This window comes from Stegostoma tigrinum, unplaced genomic scaffold (assembly GCF_030684315.1).
Source record: "Stegostoma tigrinum isolate sSteTig4 unplaced genomic scaffold, sSteTig4.hap1 scaffold_92, whole genome shotgun sequence".
Lineage (NCBI taxonomy): Eukaryota > Metazoa > Chordata > Chondrichthyes > Orectolobiformes > Stegostomatidae > Stegostoma > Stegostoma tigrinum.
In genome coordinates, this window is record NW_026728817.1 from 553,086 (window position 1) to 573,045 (window position 19,960).

At 43.7% G+C, this 19,960-nt stretch overlaps 1 long non-coding RNA gene and 1 other non-coding gene across 2 annotated transcripts in view; one reads left to right on the plus strand and one right to left on the minus strand.

Moving 5' to 3' along the window:
- The window catches only part of LOC132209414 (uncharacterized), a 147,968-nt gene that overhangs the window by 97,044 nt on the left and 30,964 nt on the right, over window positions 1–19,960 (plus strand). The window lies entirely within an intron of this gene.
- trnan-guu (transfer RNA asparagine (anticodon GUU)) lies at window positions 17,521–17,594 on the minus strand. Its single transcript has one exon. It is a non-coding gene; the product is annotated as a tRNA-Asn (tRNA).

Consider the following 19,960-nt stretch of genomic DNA (forward strand, 5'->3'; position numbering starts at 1 on the left):
GGACAATTGTTCCCTGAGACAGTTCGTTTAGCAGTTGGCATGCCATTAGTAAAGTGAGCACATATCTGGCATTCAATAGTATGGCTAAAAAGCTGGAGGGAGTCGATGCTCCATCAGATCCATGCAGATCTGACCCCAGCAAGATGAACCTGGCATGTGTTTTGCTCATATACAAGATTATAATAGGATTTGCATAAGTGTTGTTACCTTTATACACTGAAGATGAACATGGTATTGCAGTTAAGATCAAGGACGGCTGCAGTTGCCTATTTTCAAAGGAGAGGGACACCACATATGGCTTTTACCCTGACTACATGTTAACAGTGGATAACCATCTCCACGGGATACTTTAAGAGGGTTTCTATAAGCTACATATCAATTCCTGGCAGCCGAACTCATGCCCTTATTTCCCAATCAAATTTTACTAAGTCCTATGTATATATCCATAGTCCTTGAGTCATCAACATTACATCAATGGTTTTGGAGCACTGCATGCCCCAGTGTCGATTCCTCAAATGTATATTCCTTGGGCGGTCATTTTGACGATAAGGAACAGGGTCCTGTGGAAACACAAGGCAAACACACATGCCCGAGGCCTTGCCAATTCTGTTAATTGTTAAATATTTTCAGTTGTGACGGGTGTCTCCATTTGCCTATCCCAATTTTGACGACCAAAACTCCACAATCACCGTTGACAATCACCTCATTGTGGCCACCCTATTTAGAACTGCGCTGCCCATTTGGATGCAGTTCATGAATGAAGACTCCTTCCCCAGCCCTTATCATCGGGCATGCCGAGCACATTCCCTCTTGTTCCCAGCCATGAACCGACTGTACCTGATTCATCTGGTATTTCAGCTGTTGGAGATGCATGAAAAGCTGGCACGTGCCTTCCTAAATCTGTCCTTTTGAGGTGATCATTTCTGGTCCCCCCGCCCTTGCAGGAGGCCCATGGTGCGACCAGTAATGAATGGGAAAGGAGTCAGTCCTTTTAGTCTGCGAGTTGTTCCTTGAGAAGCCATTAGAATGGCTGGTAGGGAAACGGTCCATTTAACCCCTTCTTCAATTATTGCCTTGGTGAGAACATTTTTCAGTCTTCTATTCATCTTCTCTACCATCCCCGAGATCTGTGGGTGGTAGGGGATATGATACCTTTGAGTTATTCCCAGTAATTTACGCACTTCCTTCAGCGTCTTGCCAGTGAAATGGGCCGATTGTATTGAATCTATTTGTAGAGGAATCCGCCACAAAGGCATTATTTCTACAGTCAGTATTTTTGCCACTGAGGCTGCAGTAGTCTTTTATGGGGAAATCTTCTACCCATCCGGTAATCTGGTCAAAATAGCCAGAAAACTTTTTTTTTATTCTGACTTTGCGTAAGTGGCCTTATGAAATCCATCTGAATGTGTTTCCATGGCCTCTGCGGATGGGGCTGATGGCTCATTTTATTTTAATTCCTTGTCCTGTTTCAGCCTGTGCACATAAAGCACATCTTTGACAAAACTTGGCTTTGTCTCTTCCCATTCCTTTCCACCAGCAGCAAGTAGGTATCACCTCTATCATTTTATTTCTACCTATGTGTGCTAATCCAGGTAAACATTGCACAATGTCTGCTGGCAGAATGTGGGCGCTACCACTTTGCCTCCTTTTCTCCAAATAGTGCCTGCTCCTAACGTTGCCCTTTCTTTTATTCATTCCACCTTTTTCTTCTGAACTGGTCATTGCTTGTAAATTTAAAATTTTCCTTTCATTATCTCTGGCTTCATGCTGTCTTGCAGCTGCGAACATTACCTCTTCTTGTTCTAACATTGCTTTTGATGTGCTATCTGTACAACTATTCCCTCTCTGCCCTGGTGATAATATTTTCCTATGTGCTTTTATTTTTAATTATTGCTGTTTTTTCAGTACCGTAGATGATGCCACTAGGTCCATGACACCGGGTCTCCAGCACAGAAAAAGACCAGTCGACCCATCAGGTCTGCACCAGTTAAACTCACACTTCTGGCTGTCCCTGATCCAGCACTTGGCTTATGGCCTCACCAAGTTTAGCAATGCAAGTGTACATCGAAATGTAACTTAACACGGTTGAAGGTTTCTGCTTGTTTCACTCTGACAGGCAAGGAATTGCTACTGCCCACCATTGGCGGCTTGCGTGAAATGCTTATTCCCCACCTTCTGCTATTTCTCTCCAAAACAAGAAGACAGAGTATAAAATCCCTTCTTATTTGCTTTCGACTCTCATTCGTTGTCGGCAAGATGCCAAGCTGCGCAGAGATACCACAATGCATTTCAAGCTCATCACCTTTACCACTCGCCTACAATTGCAGAAGTACAGCAGCTTCTCGCCTTTCTCCCTATGGAGCTGAGGGAGCGTGAATCATTACAAGGTTTGTTTGAATCCAACCACTTCTCAGATTTCTGAAGAGTTAAATTCAGTATTCTGTTTGTTTCATCCCAATAGATGGGAGAATCATTAATTTTAAAACAAAAACATAAATTTCAGGGAAAGCTCAGCAGATCTGGCAGAGAATCAGAATTAACATTTCAGAACTCTGTTTTACCTCACAGGTAATTCTAATCCTGTTGAGTTTCTCCAGCAGTTTTTGTTTCTTTTTGAGATTCCCCAAATCTGCAGCTCTTTACGTTAGCTATGGAAACATTTTTGTGGTTACTCACTAGATAAGGTTTTCATTTGGGAAAAACTTCCCGTACCGCATTAAAAACACAAAACTGCGTAATGTACAAAAGTGGTGAAGTGAAAACAGCAATCACTCTTGCCTGGGTGCCCCTGAACTATCGCCCTGTTGTTTAACAATTGAACACACTGACCGATTGCGTCTCAGAGGTCAGCGAGCAGGAGCTTGCACGATCTCTAAAAGTAGGCTGTTAGTGAATGCAAGCTTCAAACTGCCTCGCTTCGAATGGAAAATCCGCTATCAGGTTTACGTTTCCAAAAGAATGCCTGGGACGTTCGTTATGCGGACATGGGAATTTTGCCAGACTTCTTTAGGAATATTACAAGCACAGTTGATAAAGGCAAGTGGTCGATGAAGTGAATTTGAATTTTTAGTCGCTCCTCAACAACAAGCCAGATAAGATATCGATGACAAGGTAAGAGTTTATGCTGTTAGGTTTAAATGAGCATAGGCTGCCTGTTGTTTAATTAACAGAAAATATAGAATCGGGATTAATGTGTATTTTTCAAGTTAGAAAGATGTGATTTCTGGAGTTCCAGAATGGTCAGTCATGGGGCTGCAATTATTTATCTCTGTATTAATTATTTGTAGGAAATGTACAACAAGCACAATGCTGGAGGGCATGCCAGGAGCAGCACCAGAAATACAACAGAAATTGTTGCCAAATAGCTGACTGAAATGAGTGGAGACAATTTATGGAATTCAGGGCCATGGAGGATGTCAATGTTCAGACTGTACAAAACTGAGATGAATAGATTTATGAGACCATAAGAGCATAAAACAGATAAGTGGAAGTAAGGCCATTGGGCCAATCGACTCCACTCCGTCATTTCAGCATGGCTGATGGGCATTTCGACTCCACTTCCCTACACTCTCCCCGTAGCCCTTGCTTCCTTGTGAGATCAAGAATTTATCAATCTCCGCCTTGAAGACATTTAACGTCCCAGCCTCCAGTGCACTGTATAGATTTCTATAGATGAAAAACATATAGAACTCCTGGGAAAGAGGAATAAAATGTCAGTGAAGTAGGAGTTCTTACATGATTTCATTAAGCGGCGAAGCAGGTTCAATGGGCTAAGTGGCTGTGTCATATTTTTATGTTTCAAAATGAAAACAATTTTCCTGATATTCAGTTGGCAAATGTAATTAATATTCCAGTTGAAATAACATAATTCTAAAACGCTACGACCTTGGATGTATTTCTCAAATGGCAATAGAGTTTCACATTGGTTGCCTCAGCAGTTCCCTCACACAGGGAATTAACCAGTGCTGCAGACGGTATTAACATCCCAGTTCCCCAGACCCGGAATTAGCGAAATTCAGTGCCCTAACATTCTATATATGCAGGGTCAGTTGGATTCTAATCCTAAATTCCTATTCCAGTGAATTCCTGAAAAACTTGACAACCTTTGCTGAGCACAATATCTCTTGGTCTGCCTCAAAAATATTCAAGAACTCTGCAGGTTGCAGCGGAGATTTATGAGAATGTTGCCAGGCCTGGATAAGGTGCACTGCATCCACTGTACCCGGTGTGGCTTCCTCTACATTGAGGAAACCAAGCGGAGGCTTGGGGACCGCTTTGCAGAACACCTCCGCTCAGTTCGCAACAAACAACTGCACCTCCCAGTCGCAAACTATTTCCACTCCCCCTCCCATTCTTTAGATGACATGTACATCATGGGCCTCCTGCAGTGCCACAATGATGCCACCCGAAGGTTGCAGGAACAGCAACTCATATTCCGCCTGTGAACCCTGCAGCCTAACGGTATCAATGTGGACTTCACCAGTTTCAAAATCTCCCCTCCCCCCACTGCACCACACAACCAGCCCAGCTCTTCCCCTCCACCCACTGCATCCCAGAACCAGTCCAACCTGTCTCTGCCTCCCTAACCTGTTCTTCCTCTCACCCATCCCTTCCTCCCACGCCCAGCCGCACCCCCATCTACCTACTAACCTCATCCCACCTCCTTGACCTGTCCGTCTTCCATGGACTGACCTATCCCCTCCCTACCTCCCCACCTATACTCTCTCCACCTATCTTCTTTTCTCTCCGTCTTTGGTCCGCCTCCCCCTCTCTCCCTATTTGTTCCAGAACCCTCACCCCATCCCCCTCTCTGATGAAGGGTCTAGGCTCGAAACGTCTGCTTTTGTGCTCCTCTGATGCTGCTTGGCCTGCTGTGTTCATCCAGCTCCACACTTTGTCATCTTGGATTCTCCAGCATCTGCAGTTCCCATTATCTCTGGATAAGATGCAAATTTGTACAATGTTTGGTTAGGCTGGGACTGTTCTCCTTGGAACACAGGAGGCTGACTGGCGTTTATAATCATCTAACAACATTTATTAACATTTAATATTCTTCGGGACCTTGACAGCGTAGATTATGGACAAATATTTTCCCTAGCACGAGAGAGAAGTACTAACGGACATCATATCAGAATAACGTTCAGCCCATTTAATTCAGAAATGAGGAGGAATTTCTTCGCTCAGGGGTCAGTGAACTTGTGGAATTCTTTCCCACAGACGGCTCTTGAAACTGTACTGTTGGGTATTGTCAAACTGAGCTAGACAGATGTCTAATCAGTAAGATGGTAAAGCACTATCCCGGTCAGGCAGCAGGATGGAGTTGAAGATTATCACTGAAAGGTGCAGCAGACTCATTGGGTCAAATATTTCTGCTCCTAATTTATTCATATTTCTCCTCCATCATTTTGCCCATGGTCTCATTTAATCGATAGGTCCAACATTATTGCAGGGTGGACATAGATAAAATTATAGTCTTAGTTTCACGCTGCCATGCTTTGTGGCTAATCACGGCCCTTTCACACTGTCTCCTCTGCATTTGTTTTCCACTGATAATATTTTGGATTCTTCAACTGCATTGAAAGTCATTGTATGTAAGACTGACTGCCAGCACCACCCTACAAACACTCAACGGCCTTGTTTATCTTTGTTAAGAAGCCCTGCCCACTGTGACGTCTCACACAACAGCCACACAGAGTCATTCTCTGTCTGAATTTTAAATCAAGGTTACAGTGGAGGGAGCTTGTTCCGAACAATGAGACCATTAAAGAAGCTACAACTTAACAGTAAAAGTTGGCTCATCAGCATTTCTTCTGCCTTGTTCCTTATTCCTTGTGTCAGTGAATTAATTGTGCCTCTCAGTCTGTCACAGCCTTTCACCTTTGTTCTTTTTCCAGAGTTGTGCCTATGAACTTCGAAAATGCTGGGAATACTCACAATCCTTCCCCCCCACCACCCCCATCTGAGAATAAACATTTATTTGATCAAAATAAAACATGTCACACAGGACGAAGAAATCTTCAGTGTCTTGCAAAACCTTCAGGAGGAGTTCTCTCAGATTTTTTCTGTAATCTTAGCAAAAAAAGTTCATTCTCACTTGGATTCTGTTCATCACAGAGAGTTCGGGGACAGCGGGAAGATCCGATGCATCTTCAATGTGTCCCATTTCTTGAATTTCAAAATTAGGCGGTTTTCAGTTTCCTGACATTGCTCTGTCGTCCTGGCAATACATCCACATGATACATATTTTCTGGAGATTTTGCCTGTCACTCACACACCAATCAGGAAGTGGACAGCACCAAACAGCATTGGACCTGAACCATTGGATTTAACCGATCCAATCTATAAAACTCAGCTTCACCATTAATGTGAAGAGGGGCTGTGGGACTGCAGTTTCCTCTCCTGCTGTTCAATAAGTATCATTCCAACTGTAAAGGGAATTGATTTGATTGGAAACATTTCTTCCTGAACTCACCCTCATCTGCTTTAACAGGAGGAGCTGAAATCTCCTGATAGTTTGAAACATAAAGTTGTGTGTTTACGAATTAAGTGAGAAACTACCTGTATAATGTTAGCAGCACAGCATTGTTACTGACTGAATGAAGCAGCTGCCCAGAGGGAAGCAGGTGTGCATTTAAACCCTACGATGAAAAATTTGTGTTTGGGCAAACAACATCTCTGCAGCAGTGTTCCCAATATAAAACTTTCAGAGAAGGACCACATGTAATTGAACAGCCACTGAATAAGAGAAGCACTACCAAGCAACACTCTGAAACAACACGTTCTGCTTGCATATAAAGGAGAAGCACTTTATTGAGCCAAGAGGCCACAAGGCTGACATGATTTGAACACACAACCTTCTGACCCAGAGTCAGACATGCTCCCATTGCACCATAAGCTCACAGTTGACAGAGGTAGTGCTGTGCAGAATTGAATGAAGTGATCATGCCCCAATGAGAAATTATGATGAAAAAGATAGGTCTAGAGGTCGCATACTTTCTCCATCTTTTCTCGCCGCTCTCTCCACGTGTCTCCAAATGTCTTTTTTCCCCTCTATACCTGTTTGTCTGTCCTTTTCTCCCTCATCCTGCCCTTCTCGACTTCATTCTTTCAGCATCTCTCTTCTTGCTATTTAACTTTCTCGTTGATACATTCTGATCTGAACTGGGGAGATTGCTCCCGGGATGTGTGTCACAGGGTGGTTCCGGAAATATTCTCAAATCTCCATCAGGTGGAACGAGAAATAACGATTTGGTTATGGGATGGGAGTGGGGGTAGATTTCAATACAGATATGCTCAGACATTCTCCACAAATGTTCTTGTGAGTAAACGACAAAACAAGTAACTGACTGTACTCCTGCATTTGCATTATTAGAAACCTAATGTTCTTGGTTTCAAGTAAACCTGACTCGCTTTCTTGAGCTCTATCCGGGGCAACGCAATGTATGACGTAATGAAACCTGTTGAGGGATCCAGAGAATGTAGGTTTCTCTCTGGTCTTGTGCAGTTCATGACTTCTTTATACTCCCAAATTACCACTTCTCATTGGCCTGAAGCTGCAATGAGGTTTGAATTTCTGTTGCACATGAACGAGAATCCTTTCACAGTAGAAAATCAGTAAATGTTAACAAGAACATCAGAGTGAATGTCCCAACATCATTAGAGTGGAAGCTGAAATAGTCCTACAAGCTGCTCATGGGGCCCTTTCCATTTCCCATACCCACCAACCCAATCATTCAGTTCCTGGCAATGGCAAGGAAGCAAAATGGAAAACCCAGTCTCAGCTTTGTGAATCTTTAGAAACACTTTGGGAAGTGGAATCAGAGGAGAATTAAATATTAACTGTCCCATTGAGGGGAGATGGTCGTCTTTCAGAATCTGGGGCATTGGCTCATGTTCTCGGGATCATTAACTGATCTGAGGCATTGAAAGGATTCTTGTCATAGTTGTTCTGCTTCTGCTGTTGTCACTATCAAGAACAACAAATCCTGATTCCCTGAACAAGAACGGAGATAGTCCAGGGTGGTGAACGCGCCGAATCCTAACTGCTAGCGGGAAGGAATCAATTATATTAGCATGAATATTTTCTCTGATTTACTTTCGTCAAACTACCGCTTTTTCACATGTCTCCGTTTGACGTTAGAATATTATCTACATGGAAAAGGAACGAAAACACAAGTCTGGTGGAATATGAACCTGGTAGATAAAAGCAGGAATTGTGTCTCCCAGAGTTGGTTCACTCCGTAATTATTAGGGGATGACTTTCCTTACCAATTGAAAAATAAAAGCTCAATTTCATTGAAAATGCTTCACGGGGAACCATATGCCAAACATTTCAAAACCATGAAATATTTTTACAGACAGTGCTATTCAGGTGCACGCTTTCACACAATGTATTTACATCTAAACTTCCTTTATCTGTTTTTGAAAATCATGATCAGTTGTGTTGCAATTTACAACGGGCTTCCCTTTGAATGCAATGCCGCACTTTTCAAAACCATGCGCGTTTTCATACTCAGTCTTAATCATATGTTCATGAAATTTGTTTGCACCTGAAGTCATTCAAATTCGAATTGACCTCCCTGCCCCGTCCTGCCCTGCCACCCAGTATCCGGCACCCATTCCTCTCAGACCTGAACACTGACTCTGTCCCCTTGATAAATTCACTCCTTGTATGTTAGCTCACGTATCTTTTAAAGCACTCAGCAATCAGTCTCTACTTTTATTTCCGAAAAATCGTTGCCCACTAAAATAACTATATGAGTAAGAGAAATTCGACTCCTATGTTTTCTTTGTCATTCACCGTTATTTTTGAGTCTCTGACTTCTTGATCTTGATTGCCCCGAAAGAGGGGATGTTCTGCAAATATAAACACACTGAACCTCACATTGTCAGGGAAATTTCCGTTACTTTACTTTCCAATTTTCCCAACCACAGGTGCAGCTTTTTCAACTTTTCCAACATCTCGTGAATGTAATCTTGCATTCTATCCACAATCCCGACAAAATCGTCTGCGTCTTGTCTCATCTCTGGCGTTTTGGTGAGGATGAAGGACAAGGATTACACACGTTGCTCGAACTGAGACTGAACTACAGGCATTGCAGTTGTACAAGGATCTATTCGTTTAATTAACGTGATTTCTCTATTTAGAAACACAACTAACCCAAATTATTGTCTAACCACATCATGGACATCGTCTCTATGGGGACCAAAAGCTCTTGACTCACTTCTTTGGTACTTTCATGGAATGTGGGAAAGGCTTGTAATGCCAACACCCCTAAATCCCTGTGACCCAAAAGACTCTCAGCTTCTTCGAAATGTAACTTTTATTCAACTACCTCCCTGTGAGGCTCGAGTCACTTCCATTGCAGACTGGGTAAAGGCAGTTCATATCCTTCACTAAATGTCAGAGTGAAACTGAAATCAACACTTTTTAAAAAAGGAATCTCCTATTTATTGTGTATCGTCTGTCCATGTAGATGTTCTGTTTGTGCATCACTTTGTGCCTCTCTGTATTAAATTCTACCAAATGATTATTTTGTGAATGAACATATATTCCCCATCTCTCACCATTCTAAACTTATAGCGCACTGACTGATGCTATTTGTATGCTCGTGGATCCTCACATCCCTGGGATGAATCCAATGGACATTCCTGACGCGACCTCGCAAGCAGGCATTTCTTTCTCTGTGCTAGGAAATCATTACTGCAAAGATCTGCAGTTGTGTGCTCATTAAAACCAAGACAATTTCAGCAAGAAATTCACATTCAGTTTTTGCAATCTAATTCCTGTATGGGTTGACCCAAATTAGAATTAGAATTCCTACAGTGTGGAAACAGGCCCTTCGGCCCAACAGGTCCACACCAGACCTCAGAACATCCCACCCAGACTCATTCTGCTATAACCCACCTGACCTACACCTCCCTGAACACTCTGTGGCAATTTTGCATGGTCAATCCACCTAGCCTGCACATCTTTGGAATGTGGGAGGAAACTGCAGCACCCGAAGGAAACCCACACAGACATGACGAGAATTAGCAAACTCCACACAGTCAGTTGCCCGAGGCTGGAATCAAACCTGGGCTCCTAGTGCTGTGAGGCTGCAGTACTTACCATTGATGGTTACATGGTTACGTTGCATTATACACATTGCTACCATGCTGCTTGTTTCTACTGACTTCAGAATTTGTCTGAACTCAATCATTTACTCTTCTCTCTTGATCATCCTGTTTTGTACTTTAACATCAGGTAATTTGTCAGTTTACCTAACCTTTCGAACAATTTAAAAACAAAAATCATACTTTTAGTTAACGAACCAATAGAGTGTATCAGTTTAATGAAAATAGAAAGCAGGACCCAGTGGCCAAGAGGGAAGGCTTTAGTCTTGTAAACCAAAAATTGTGGGTTCAATCCCCACCTGTGCCTCATAGCCTACTGGTTGCTAATTTGAGCAAGAAAGAGCCAACTGCAGTTCTTTCTTAGAGTGATAATGCAACTCAGAAGCAGTGATCTGATTTTTCCATTCAGTCCAAAGGAGCAAATGTTGGATCCAAGATAAGTGCATCAAACCTTAAAAGTGCAATAGTATCAGACTGAAATTAGGACTGATGTGAAATGAAAAATTAGGATAAGAGTTGGCTCAGTACAGCTGCAACAGCAGTGCTTAAACGAGATATTTCAGAATATTCAAAACAGAAAGCTCAATTTTCTTTGCCTGTTTTCCTTCACTTTTGAAGATGAGCCCGTGAACCTGACTCTCGCTTCACAATCCCAAAGCATCACATCACCTTGAAAGTAAGAGTCAGGCAATTAGACACACAGAAGGAAGAAAGGACGGTACAGTAGCTACAGTGGTTAACACTACTGCCTAACCTGCGTTTGATTCCATCCTCGGACGACTGTGTGGAGTTTGCACATTCTCTCTGTTTCTATGTGGGCTTCCTCAGAGTGCTCTGGTTTCCTCCCACAATCCAAATATATGCAGGTTAGGAAAATTGTCGGTGCTAAATTGCCCATAGTGTTCAGTGACGTGTACATTCGGTGGTTTAAAGGGGAATGGGTCTTGTTGGGATACTCTGAGGTTCAGTGTGGACTTGTTGGGCCAAGGACCTGTTTGGACACTGTCGGGATTCTATGAAAGCAGTGCATGTACAATGACAGATAAAGTGCTGAGGAGACACGAGATGGAGTATAATTATTTCGGTGAAAGGATTACTTACATAACGTCTGATACGTAAAGACTCCTATCATGTTGGAAAAATGAATTTCCTGTCTGTAATTATGATGAACAGCTAAATATTTGCCTCACTACAGCACAATGCTTTGAGGCAGTGACATACCATCTTCTTGTGTTTGGTTGGCTCACCGAGCTGATTCGTTGTTCTGCAGATGTTGCATTACACCAAAAAGAAGGAGAGTACCTCTTCCAAGTATTCAAAGACAATGGATGCCCGAAAAACTGGGTCAGAAGATACCTATCACACGAACAACACCAGGAAGATACTATACGCCCTGAAACACTCATCAAGTTACATTACATCAGGAACACGTCTGAATTGACTGCAAGACTCCTACGACCACTGGGCATCAGAGTAGCACACAAACCCACATCAAACCTGTGTCAACCGCTCACCCAGAACAAAGACCCACCACTCACTATGAACAAGACCAATGCCACACACACGCTTCCCTGCAAAGACTGCAGCAAACACTACATTGGACAAACGGGAAGGAAATTAATCGCAAGGGTACACAAACATAAATTGGCAATAAAAAGACACACCTAATACTCACTCATCTCCATCCACATGAATAAGGAGAACCACCATTTTCATTGGGACATTGCCAGGATCTTGGGGCAGGCAAAGCAGAGAGAAACACGGAAATTCCAAGAAGCCTGGTACTCCACTGAGAAAGCTGTCAATAAACAAATAGAGCTCGACCCCAAATGCACTCCATTGTGAAGAAAACTGTACGTGAGGTTTTCCAGCTCAACAGACACCAGAGTTTAAATAACAGGCGGGAAAACACAACAGCCCTTCATCGAAGGTTGCACTGATGTTGCTAACCGTTAGGGCAATGAAACGTCTGCAGAACAAACAACCAGCTCGGCGAGACAACGAGCAACAACATCAACAACTCACACTACAAATCGACACTAAAATGTTGAAGCTTTTTGCTGTTTCTTCAGTCAAATCTCAATCTGTTTGCCCTGTATCTTTATCAAATTCCTGCTTCCAGTAAACACTTCAATCCAGAAGTAATCTATCTAAGCGCTTTCATTACAAAACAGACACAAGGTGCACCTTGCAGAAGGTGCATGTTGGCAATTTCAGTGATAGTCTGTCTCCCCGGGAGCTGCAGATCTGCCCGGCGCTGGTTCAGACAGCACCGTCCTTCCTGTGACATGTCCCACCGTGAATGGGAGGGCAGATAGTAATAACACGCACTTGTCAATGTGTCAATGTGGAGCGAGTGTTAGATTGTGCAGTGCCTCAGTAATGTGGGAGGAAGGATGTAACAGAGGGTTTGTGATTTTAGGAGGGAGAAATGTCTGCGAGAAGAGGCAAGCAATGCAGTTTAGCATTGGTTACTTCACCAGATCCCTCACACAAGGAAGCAACCACTGCTGCTGACAACCATACAATCCCAGCTCCTGGGCCGGAATCAGAGAAACTCAGTTGCCCAGCCATGAAGATATAACCGGAAATGGGGATGGCAATCAGCACGGGAGCTCCTCTGTGGTAATAGACGACGGGATAGTCTGTGGGTTATAACTGAGACAATGTGACAAAACCGAGATAGGGCCACGGGGATCATGTGCAGAAGGATGAGAGAATGCAGTGCTGTATCAGCAGTAAGCAGGGTGCTACAGATAGAAGCAACACAACCTGTGAGCACGCCGTCCTTCTATGACGGTGTCGAGGTGCGTGCAATGCTGAGGCTGTGAGGTCCAACCTCTCCCAGAGCAGCTTTTATTAACATGTAGCAGGGCTTATTGAAAATTGGTCTGTGCGAAAGGGTACTCAGCAATTTTAATCTGAAGCAAAGTAGTTTTCTGCAGCACAGGTCTGTCAGTGAAAATGTCTCAATTATAAAGAAAAATGATGCAAATATTCAAGTTGTCAGGAGAGAAATATGTGCAGGGAGAAATGGAGGTAATGTTTTCGCTCTTTGACCTTTCTCATGTGGCTAGCCCTGCACTGGGTTGAATTGCGGGAAGCCTTTTTAGCTCATTTCATATTATTCAATTTATTGCAAGCCTGCACAGGTCATTAATGTTATCCAACTTTCTGAAAATTGTCAGTAATATACAATGTTGTGATTAGGCTCAAGTTTAACTGAGGTTGTGTAGGAAAAGCAGGAAAGCAGAGGTGAGATTTTTTTCAGGTCAGTGGTGATCTCATTGAATGGCTGCTTCCTGACGACAAACATGTTTTATTTGGTATTGAAACTCACCAGAACAGGAAAGGAAGGCTATGTAGGTGAAGCCGCGATGATGATTCTCATTGCTGGTTATTCATCTTGTGATTGTTACTATTACTTCTCATGTCCCTGTTAACAAAACAGCACAAAGGTGAATAGTCCCACGGAGCAGGGACAGTTAAGGCACCTTTCCTCTCTTTAAGAAGCTGAAACATGGACTCTGATGTTCTTGGGGACATTAACTGATCTGAGGCATTCAAACAAATCCACTCAGAGCTGCGCTGCTTTTGCTGTTACCACTATCAGGAATGATAAATCTTGATTCGTTGACCGGGAATTGAACCCAGGCCGCAGCAGTGAGGGCACCAAATCCTGACTATTAGACCACTAGGGACACTTGACAGGGGAGCTGCATTGTTTCTTAATGACACAGCTTCTGGCTTTCATTTCCCTCTGGCAATCTTTCTCCTCCAATATGATTCAAACATTGTGCTTTTACAAAACGGAAAGAGCCTCAGCATCCCAGTTACCAGCACTTGGCCCATAGCCTTGTGTGCTCTGACACAACAAATTAGGTGGAGGGGAGGAGGCGGTGACTAGCTGTTTGAGATGCTGACATCAGCTTGTCGGGGAAAAAAGTAGTTAATCAAAACAGAATTTATTGGAGAAGATCACTCTCTGTGTTCGGATAATGATCCATACCTGGGGGATATACCTCAACTGTCAACTGATTAGTATTAATTTTCAACTGGAGAAGGACCATCTGAGGAGAAAGAAACGGAGGTGATGTTTTCGCTGTATCGCTGACACTGTTGTGTGATAAAATCTGAAAAAAACGGTTTCTCTGTTTCATAGTACTCAACTTCCCACGTGCAAATTCATACAAGTCGTTCCAATGATGGAAAAAAAATTGTTCATCTCATTAAGCTTTTTAAATGTTGTATCAAATGATTGAGATAGTGAAAATGGAAATGTGTGACTTCTGCATGTTTGCAGGATCAGTCTGTATTGAACCATAAAGAATTTCATAGATTTGTTCCTGATTAAAGTGTTCACTGGAAGCAGGGAGCTGAGCAAGATATTGGTGAATGCAACTCAGCTCTGGGAGCAGAAACAACAAATTCCTTTCTTGCAGTACAAAAGAGGTTGTACCACACAGAAAATGTAGCTGCATTGAATACGGGTTGATGTGACCAGCATCCTTTCACAAGACTGGGTTGACTAAGGAATTCGGAGGGTAGCAGCCTCCACTTGCTTGTCTTTAGTTGTAATGAAGTTGCATGGAGAAGTGCAGCACTTAACATTTATTATTATAAAAAAAACATGGTTTTTAAAGGTGTGTCTTATTATTCCATGTGACTCATTGAAAATTGTAAAGGAACTGAGCTAATAAAGTGTGAAGCTGGATGAACACAGCAGGCCAGGCGGCATCTCAGGAGTTGTGATTTAAATGTTAGATTACGCAAAGTTGGTTAGCTCAGATCACTGGACTGGATTCGCATTGCCTTGGCATGCATTTAATGCCTTCTCGAAAGTCTATTGGGTTGGGATTTTCCCGACATTTGACTCCTAATTGAAGAATTTTATTGAATTCGAAGAACAACAACTGTGATTGCGAATTAATAGCCTGGCGATAATGCCACTAGACCCACGCCTCTCCGCAAGGTGGTTATTTTCCCACTGCGTGGGCAAACATCCAAAATATTTGTTTTCACTTTCTCCATGTGTGTTGCTGTGCTATATTTGCCTCAACGAACCCTGTGGCTCAAACCGCGATATCAGGAAGTCCGACATCATCGAGTGCAGCTCTGTTCGAAAAACTGATCAGGCTATCTGACAAAATGGAAGGCAACCTGCCCGGGTTTTGAGGCATTGGCAATGCAACAGTTTTAACAACAAATTTAGTATACCTCTTTCTAAACTATGTCAATTCCCTGTTGCTTCGTGAGAAAAGGCAGCAAACTGTTTCAATAACAGCTGCTTCCCATTCTGACTCTATGCTCCAAGGAGCCTACTGTTTCTGCCCTTTCTCCTGGACCAGCGTTGGTCCATTGCCAGATGCGTTCAGCCATTTCGTTCCTCTGGCACGCAGCGCTTTGCATTACAAGAGAATGCATATCGGGAAGCTGACCTTGTTGGAGGTTTTAAACGCACTCAGTGCTTCTGTTTCATATAATTCCGGCAGTGTGTTCCGTACACCAACCACCCCCTGTCTGAAAAAAATGTCCTCACCCCATAAATCTTTCTGACACCTTTAGCATATATCCATCCTCAAAATTTCCCACACATCTCTTCGTATTGTTTTCTAAATTGTGCATTCCATTACTGTGTTGGATCGCCCCAAACACAACACTTCACTTTTTTCTGGGCTTAATTCCATTTGTCACCTTTTTTGCATGCCTGACCAGTCCATCGATATCTTCTTGCAGACTACACCGACACTCTTCATTTTCAATGAAGTTCCCAAATCTTGTGTTGCCTGCAAACTTCTTAATCATGCCTCCGATATTGATCTACAAATCATTAAACGTATCTGTAGGCCAATGAGGGACATTTCCAAACAACCTATAAAATACCAACAGGACGAGGCAAGGTAAACAAAAGATGCATGTTCCCGATCACTGGAGAGTCCAAACCCAGAGACCACAGCTTGAGGATAAGCTGTAGCCATATAGGAATGAGGTGAGGGGAACATCATCACCATAAAGTAACACATCTGAAGTATTCTGTTCTTCACAAGCGGTTGAAGCTAAAACGTTGTTTATTTTTCAAAGACGGAGTTAGTTATGGTTCTTAGGTTTCATGGGACAAAAGGATATGGAATGAGAAGTAAAACAGGGAAGTGAGTTGGGTGATCGCTATGATCATATTAAATAGGCTGGAAGGACCGACTGGCCTCTTCCTGCTACAATGTTTCAGTGCCTGCCACATATATCACGTAACCTTGCACAGAGCCTGTTGAAACAACACTGGAAACAGGTTAGCAGTGACAAAAACAACCATCAACAATAATCCATTGTTTCTTGCTGAAAATTTGTATCTGATTAGATATTCACTCTTCTTTGAGAGATGTATGTAAATAGCTGCGTATTCCTAAACATAGAAACGGTGATTATAGTTGGTGTAGTGTGGGTCATGTCATAGAATGAAGAGCTCCATGACAGCGGGGATGTAAAATTGTCCATGAGGATTTGTTTTCCAGATTTGAGAACAGTGCACAATGTTGTTAAATGGAGTCCTATTGAGACCACCTCTCTTCTGAACAGATGTGAATGAGCCGCACATTTTGGTGCAGACAATTTCAAAATTCTAAATAAGAAAAAAAAACACGCAGAGTCAGAGATCACAGAAAACCTAATGCATACACAGTGACCATTCGGCCCATTAAGGCATGGAATGTCCCCAGCATGATCTCCAGAACAAGCAGGCTGCTCTGCTGCTTCATGTTCCAGGCAAGATGCATTGTTCACTCTTTTCACTGAAAGCGAATGGAGATCGTTACCCTATTGCTGCTGTGAAATCAAATCTTGCATTAATTCTTATCACAGTTATTTGCTGTGATTGTGAAAAGGCGGATAATTGTGATGTGAAATTTTGTTAAATTTCTCTCATTTCACCCATTTCTGTCCTGGAGAAGGGAACTGATGAGCCGCTATCTCAATCCGCTGCAATCGTTGCCGGGCAGGCACACCCACACTGTTGATCAGAAGGGAAACCCAGCCCCTTTGAGATTGTGATTGTTAATCATCACTTTTCATGGGTCATTCTCATCCTTTCTTTCATTTTCCTTATGAGAGCATTTTCCGGAAAGTGGCGTTGGACTAAACTCCCAGTATAGTGGAAGCGCAGTTTGGGATTGCCCCGCTTCCACTTGTGCAATTAGTTCATGACACAAACAAGCCGAGCTGTCTCACAGACAGCATTTATGCTTTGGTGCGTCTGCAACTGTGTTCGCCTTGTCATTTTAGCTTCGGCTGCACGTTAAGACCTGTCCATGTTGGGCTTCGCTCGAATCCTGATGAGCAAACACGGTTATCTTCTGGCAGCCAAAAAGCGCCCTGGAGAATGGTCATTGGGTTAAGAGTGAAAAAGCACTGCGTCCCTGGGTGGGCTTGAACCACCAACCTTTCAGTTAACAGCCGAACGCGCTAACCAATTGCGCCACAGAGACTGGCTCAACTGGCATTTGCCAACGAACAATTAAATTGGGAATGAGCAAGTGTCGCTTCGTCCAGATGGACAGCGTGAAAAGAGACACTTCAGTGTACCTCGTCTATGCCGGCCAGATATTTGAAATTAATTTAGTCCCATTTGCCAGCATTTGGCCCTTATTCATGTACATTTTGTCCACAGGCTCCCTTTATGAGCTCCATTTTTAACATTAGCAAGCAACTCTTGGAAAAGTGTCAAGTGCAGATTTCCTTTCATCAAACGATGTTGACTCAATTTGACTGCGGTCATCTTTGGTGAATGTTCTGCTATTTCTTCCTATACATTGTTCCCCGGCGTTTTCCAATTGACAGATAAGTAATTGGAGCAGATGGAAACCATTTGGCCAATCGGGTCAGCTATACATTTTAATAAGGTCCAGGCTGATCTGGTAATCCTCAACACCACTGTTCTGCCATATACACGTGGCCCTTGACTCCTGAAATGACTAAATGTCTGTCTGTCTCAGCCTTGAATATACCAAGTCAGCACAGCCTCTGTTTTCAAGAATTCCACAGATTTGCTTCTCCCTGAGTGTGAGAACACCCACCTTATCTTTGATTTAAATGGGCAACTCGTTTCCCTGAGACAACACACTTGGGTATAAACCAGAACACAACAAGCCTCCAAAGTTCGGTGTGAACGCACTGGCGTCCCCAGCCCAAGTTGTAAGTATTTAAGATCGGTAAGACCGGTAGCGGGCAGCGGTGTTTTTTTTCCCCTCTTTCAGAGAAGGAGCGGGAGCAGCAGAGGAAGTGACGAGGGGCAGCCGGGAAGGAAAGCAGTAAGTATAAATACTCACCCTTCGACGCCAACGGCCATTTTGAGTGCGAGCAGCAGCGGAGGCAAGACGGACCCGGAAGACTGCAGCTAAGGTAAAGCAGTTTATTTTTAAAATTACTGACCGGTAGCGGGCAGCGGTGTTTTTTTTTTCCTCTTTCAGAGAAGGAGCGGGAGCAGCAGAGGAAGTGACGAGGACCAGAGCGGCAGCCGGGAAGGAAAGCAGTAAGTATAAATACTCACCCTTCGACGCCAACGGCCATTTTGAGTGCGAGCAGCAGCGGAGGCAAGACGGACCCGGAAGACTGCAGCTAAGGTAAAGCAGTTTATTTTTAAAATTACTTACCGGTAGCGGGCAGCGGTGTTTTTTTTTCCCTCTTTCAGAGAAGGAGTGGGAGCAGCAGAGGAAGTGACGAGGACCAGAGGGGCAGCCGGGAAGGAAAGCAGTGACCATATATATCAGCAAGGCGGCTAAACCCGAGACTCTACAACTGTAGAGTCTCCCACCCGCCCTCCTCCTCTAACCTAGTTAATAAGGTAAGGTTCATTCTAAACTTTCTCTATTGAATAATTGTTTGTTATTAATTTGTTATTGTTATTTGACGTAAGCTTTCTACTTTAGTATTGAGTTGGCGTTCAGATAAGTGGGGTATGGATGCTCGGGCCGTTGCTTGCTCCTCCTGCAGAATGTGGCAGTTGGGAGATGTGGCACACGTCTCCGCTGGCTACATCTGCGGGAAGTGCACCCAGCTACAGCTCCTTGAAAACCGTGTTAGGGAAATGGAGCTGGAGCTGGATGAACTACGGATCATTCGGGAGGCAGAGGGGGTAATTGAGGAGTTATCGGGAGTTGGTCACTCCTAAGGCTCAGGTCGAGGATAGATGGGTTACAGTTAGGGGGAGGAAAGGGGACAGACAGACAGTGCAGAGATCCCCTGTGGGCATTCCCCTCAGCAATAAGTATACCGTTTTGGATACTGCTGGGGGGGATGACCTACCAGAGGAAAGCCATAGTAGTCAGTTCTCTGGCACTGAGCCTGACACTGTGGCAAAGAAGGGAAGGGGGCAGAATAGAAAAGTACTCGTGGTAGGGGACTCGATAGTTAGGGGAATCGACAGGAGATTTTGTGGGCAAGATCGGGATTCCCGGAAGGTATGTTGCCTCCCTGGTGCCAGGGTCCAGGACGTCTCCGATCGGGTGTATAAAGTTCTAAAAGGGGAGGGCGAACAGCCAGAAATCGTGTTACATATTGGCACAAATGATATAGCCAGAAATAGGTTTGAGGATATAAAAAGTGATTTCAGGGAGTTAGGATGGAAGCTGCAGAGCAGGACGAACAGAGTAGTGTTCTCTGGTTTACTACCGGTGCCACGAGATAGTGAGGTGAGGAACAGGGAGTGGGCGCAGCTGAACACGTGGCTACGCAGCTGGTGTAGGAGGGAGGGCTTCAGATATGTTGATAATTGGGATGCCTTCTGGGGAAGGTGGGACCTGTACAAGAAGGACGGGTTGCATCTGAACTGGAAGGGGACCAATGTCCTGGGTGG